This window comes from Peromyscus maniculatus, chromosome 9, assembly GCF_049852395.1.
Source record: "Peromyscus maniculatus bairdii isolate BWxNUB_F1_BW_parent chromosome 9, HU_Pman_BW_mat_3.1, whole genome shotgun sequence".
Lineage (NCBI taxonomy): Eukaryota > Metazoa > Chordata > Mammalia > Rodentia > Cricetidae > Peromyscus > Peromyscus maniculatus.
The window spans coordinates 40,434,237-40,439,651 of NC_134860.1; the positions used below are offsets into that span (position 1 = coordinate 40,434,237).

At 51.5% G+C, this 5,415-nt stretch overlaps 1 long non-coding RNA gene across 1 annotated transcript; it reads right to left on the reverse strand.

Annotated features, from left to right (window-relative positions):
• Positions 1 to 1,201: 1,201 nt before the first annotated feature.
• Positions 1,202 to 4,975, reverse strand: LOC121832251 (uncharacterized). Its single transcript, XR_006075845.2, has 3 exons — positions 4,804 to 4,975; positions 4,537 to 4,624; positions 1,202 to 4,216 (listed from the first exon to the last, which is right to left on the reverse strand). It is a non-coding gene; the product is annotated as an uncharacterized LOC121832251 (long non-coding RNA).
• Positions 4,976 to 5,415: the final 440 nt, after the last annotated feature.

Sequence of the window (5,415 nt, forward strand, 5' to 3'; positions counted from 1 at the left end):
GGGGGAACAGGCATCAGTTGGACTTCACTGCAGTCCGAGGACAGAGGACCAGGAGAGGATGGGGGACAGGCATCAGCTGAACTTCATTGGAGTCCGAGGCAAGTCTTGGAAGGGGTCAAAGCAAGAGAATGAAGCAAGATTTGCTCTACACAAAAATGCCTTTGTATGGGCTGGCGAGATGGCTCAGCGGTTAAGAGCACTGGCTATTTTTCCAGAGGTCCTGAGTTCAATTCCCAGTGATCACATGGTGGCTCACAACCATCTATAATGAGATCTGGTGCCCTCTTCTGGCTTGCAGACATACATTCAAGCAGAACACTGTATATATAATAAATAAATAATGCTTTTTAAAAAAATGACTTTGTGTTAAGTGAAACAGTTTTGAGAAGCATTTGGGAGACAAAAACATTGGTATTAGTGATGATGGGATAGCCGGGAAGTTGGGGGCAGCTGCCTTGGTTCTCAGGGCACTTCCTCTCTGCTGTTTATCCACACTTTGACCAGGGAAATCCCTGCAAGTCACTGCTAGGAGTCATCACACCCCACACGCACACCCACAGCCTTGTCAAGATCTTCTAGGTTTGTAAATAGTGTAATGTAAAGGTATGTGCCTTTAATCCCAGCACTGGGGAGGAAGAGACAGGTGGAGGCCAGCCTGGTCTACATAGTGAGTTCCAGGACAACCAGAGCTACATCCAAACCCTGTCTCAAAACAAAAAACAAAACGAACAAACAAATAAACCCCAAACCAAACTCCAAATCAAACATTAAAAACCCAAAAGGTCTCCTAAGCTATAGCCTAATTGTGAGTCCATGAGCAAACTTCTGGTGATAAAGCCAAGTGGCCTTCAATGAAGGGGCTTCTCAGGCAGCCAGTATGGGGCCAGAGACCCCATAGGCTAGAGAAGGGGTGGAGGAGGAGGAGGAGGAGGAGGAGGAGGAGGAGGAGGAGGAGGAGGAGGAGGAGGAGGAAAGAAGCCATGAAGACAGGAGACACTGCTGTGGGATGGTCTGTATGTCAAATTGCTCTGATTGGTCAATAAATAAAACACTGATTGGCCAGTGGCCAGGCAGGAAGTAGGTGGGACAAGGAGAGAGGAGAATTCTGGGAAGTGGAAGGCTGAGGCAAAAAGACACTGCCAGCCACCACCATGACCAGCAGCATATGAAGACGCTGGTAAGCCAGCAGCCACGTGGCAAGGTATAGATTTATGGAAATAGATTAATTTAAGCTATAAGAACAGTTAGCAAGAAGCCTGCCACGGCCATACAGTTTGTAAGCAATATAAGTCTCTGTGTTTACTTGGTTGGGTCTGAGCGGCTGTGGGACTGGTGGGTGACAAAGATTTGTCCTGACTGTGGGCCAGGCAGGAAAACTCTAGCTACAAGACACACTCAGTCCTTCACCACAGCCCTCCCACACCTGCCCTCCCAGAGTGCCTGACCTGTTCTACCTTTAATTCCTTCAGTAGAAATACCAAGGGAAGGACCTGCTGGGACCCTCTAGAGGACCCTTGGTCTGTGTATCTCAGGGGACACCGTTGCGCCCAGGTAGCAAGGACACTGAGGGCTGAAATGGTGGTTCAGGACTGTAGCCCTAGCACTCAGCAGCTAAAGGCAGACGGATCAGGTTGTGCAGGGCTACATCAGGAGCCAGAGGCCAGCCTGGACTATATGAGGTTTTAGTCTCAAAAATGGGAAAGGAATAAGAGAAAAGGTGACTCACACTGAGTAGCTATAAGAACGTGAAGAACATGTTATTTTATACTAATATTCTTTTGGGGCTGGGGCCTAGCTCAGTTGGTAGAGGATTTGCCCAGAATGCATGAAGCACTGCGTTTCACCCTCAGCATGGCACAAGCTGGGTGTGGGGGTGAAAGGAGCAGGCCAAAGCACCTTGGCCTAAGTGCTACCATTTTGACTTCAGGCTCCATTTTACCTGGAGGGTGAAACCAAGTTCAGGTTCCCAAGCCCTAGAGGAGCTGGGAGCCTTCCAATAGCTGACCTACTCCTCCCGAAAGCATAGCAAGAGTCGCTATGCATCTTTAGTTTTCCTAGAAACATCATGGCTCTTCCTAACCACAGAAGGAACAAATGAATCTGATTGGCTGGAATGAAAGGCTTGCACAGTATATCCCTTGACAATGACGGAACATTCAAGGAAGCCCCTGATCTCTAAGTCCTGATTGGTGAAAATTGTAACTGTAACTTGGCAACAAATGTCTGTGATTTTTGTGCATATAAACCTTGCTTCTGCTTGGGGTTGTCAGGAAAAACAAGGCTCCCGAGTCCTTGCAGCCCTGGTCAATCAGTGACCCGCTTATGTGGTGAATTATTAAAATCTTGGGAACACAGAGGTGTTGTCTCTCTCCTTCCTTGTGGCACACACTGGCTAGGTGTTAACAGTGGCACACACCTGTGATCCAGCGCGGGGAGGTAGAGGCAGGAGGATCCAAAGTTTAAGTCCGGCCTGAGATAAATGAGACCCTGTCCCAAATAATAATAGTAATGATTCTAATAAAATAATAACAACAATAAGAAAGGTGATGATAGGAGCTAGAGAGACAAATCAGTGACTGAGAGCATTTACAGACCCAAGCTCTGTTCCTGCACTCACATTAAGCTGCTCACCAGCTCCAGGCGACTCTGACATCTCCGAGGCACCTGCACACCGTGCACATAACCACACAGAGACACATACACCTAACTAAAAATGAATGAAAAAAATTAAATAACAAAATATGCATGACTGTGTTAAAACCATGGGACGTACGTACTAGAATGCAGAATTGATCCGCGGGCTTTTAGAGAACAAGGGCTTGCCTCTCACAGGGACTCAGGGTTGGTTGGATAGAGCCAAGCCCTCCCTGGAATGTGGTCTGGCCTCTTTGACGTTGGTGGAAAAGCTGGAGAAACACCACAGAATTTCTTAACACCCGGACTTCCCTAGGGTGGCCCTGCACATGGCTGCTGCCCTGTGTGGACGGAGCTGCAGGTGACACACCCGACGTCACCTCTCTGTCCTCCAGGTAGAGTGACTGCAGATGCCGGCCAATAGTAACAGCTCCTGCAGCGTTCCTCCCAGAATCCGTTCTGTTATTGCTCTGGCCGTGCGGAGCAATCCCTATCACCCTGCATTCCCACTGGGCCAGAGCCGGCCCCTCTGGACTTCGGTCAGCAGCCAGCAGGGGAGGACACAGGAGGGGGCAGCCAGACCTTGTCCTGACCAGTCTATTTTGGCTCTGGCTTTCCCTGCCGTGCCCAAGTCTACCACCTTTGCCCTTTGCCCTTTGCCCCTTGTGGATGAGTACTAGCGGTTCTAGATTAGAACAAAAGAACAAAAGGTTGCCTGAGGAGCACAGCGCACGTGGGATGGGGGTGAGGGGCTGGAGGCGAGGGGGGACAGCCTGGTGTGGTCTGACTAGGAAAAGGAGACAGGAAAGAGACGAGGGCTCACGGAAGAAATGAGAACGCTCACAGACTGTAGTCTTTCCTCATGTGAAGACAGAGACATGCGCCCTGTTCCAGTCAGGTCCAGGAGCACCGCTAGAGCACCAGCAGCCCTCCGATAGAGTGGGCTTGGGGAGGAAAACGAGACCGGACTCGTTCCTCAGGAAGTTCAGTACGAGAGAGACACAGCTCCTTCTCAGGGGGCTCCAGTCTGAGGGAGATGTGGCCAGTCTTCGGGGAGCACTACTAGGGGAGCACTACCAGGGTGGCCCTGGCCAGGCCCTCTGGACCCCCTACTCTGAGGGAATGGTCTCCCTGGGCCTCTGCAGAGGCTCCTGTTTCACTCACACCAGGAACTTCTGTCTTTGCTCTGGATTCCTGTAAACAGATGGGAAATCCCAGGAGCCGAAGCACTTTTTAATCACCTACTTTATTGTCTTTCTGGAGGTGACTCAGCCATAGGAAAATCACAGTTCTGGAGTGAGCCTGGAGGGCCTGAGATGCAAGACCGCAAGACGCAAACCGAAAGGGACAGAACTGACTGAGGATCTATTGACATAAGTCTGGGCGGCTGCTGGGCCTCGTCCAACTGGTCACCGCAGCCACCGGAGTCATTGCCAGAAGCAATGAGGTGAGCCGGGACCAGAGGACACCCAGTCCACAAGAAGCCCCGCTGCAGGGTTGGCTCTAGATTCAGGCAGGAGCTGTGTACAGACACAAAAGTCCAGCCATGTAGCCTGGCGGGCGGGCTGCTGGTCAAGCCATCCTGTGGGAACACAGACAGAGACCCATGCAAGGCCCCTCTCAGTTCCAGATTCTGCTGTGGTCAGCCCCACCTGACTCCCTCAGAGCTCTGCTTCCACTCTAGTCCAAGTTGGGATCTTTGTGGATGCTTTGAGTTTTCACTTGAACCCTGAAGCTTCAAGAAAAAACGTGTTGCCTGGAGCAGAATGGACCTAGCTATGGAGAAAACAGGACGGGGGTTGGGGGGGGTGTGCCTCAGTAGGTAGAGTATTTGCCTAGCATGCATGGGACCATGGGTTCGATCCCCAGCGGGACTCATAAACTGGGCACTGTGGTAAATACCTGGGAGCCTAGGACTGGGAGATGAAGGCATGAGGATCAGAAGTTTAACGCCATCGCTGATGGTAGCCTTCCTGGGATACATAAGACCCTGAAGTGGGCAGCGGGAACAAGAGGAGAGGAAGGAAGAGAGAAAAACAGAGTCCCAAACTCTCAATTTTCTTAGCAGAATGTAGGGGGACAACATACAGGGGACTCTAGACCCGAGCCTTTCCCCAGGAGTGGGAGAGGAGGGCACTTTTCTAAGATGAAAGGGACCTTTGAACCCACCTGGAAACAAAAGCTCTGGCCAAGGAAGGGGCTGTCTCAGGTCACGCAGCCTGTCAGGAGCAGGGTTGGGTTTGCTGCTGGAGTCCCCTGATCCTTCCCTTTGCTTGACCCTCCACCCTGGCACTTGGGCCCTGGGCTCCGGGCCAGGCTAAAATCCATAAGGAGACATGCCGTTCTGAGCTTCTCTAGTGGGGCGGGGCGGGGCGGGGTGGGGTGGCCACGGTGGTGGCTAACAGGCTCCGCCCAGGGTGGGCACATTTCATCACCAGAAGGCCTGGCCAGGGCTGGCAGCTGCTGCAGCCCAGGAGAAGGTGTACTCTGCCAACCTTGAACTAGATCCCCATCCTGGGTCTTAGATAAGCCTCTAGGACACTCTGTCCTGGCCAGTGGGATGAAAAGGGCCCAGGCTACCTCTCTCCCAATGAGAGAGGCTTATTCAGAGCTGGCATCCAGGCATGAATGGGGGCTCCACCCAGATGTCCCCACTGTCCCCACCTGTGATAGTATTCATAGGTGATCAAAAAAAATTATCATTTCAGGTTATCTAGCTGGTCATCAAGTCCCCAGGAACCCAGTGAGGTGGCTAATATTATTGCCATTGTTTTAAAGGAT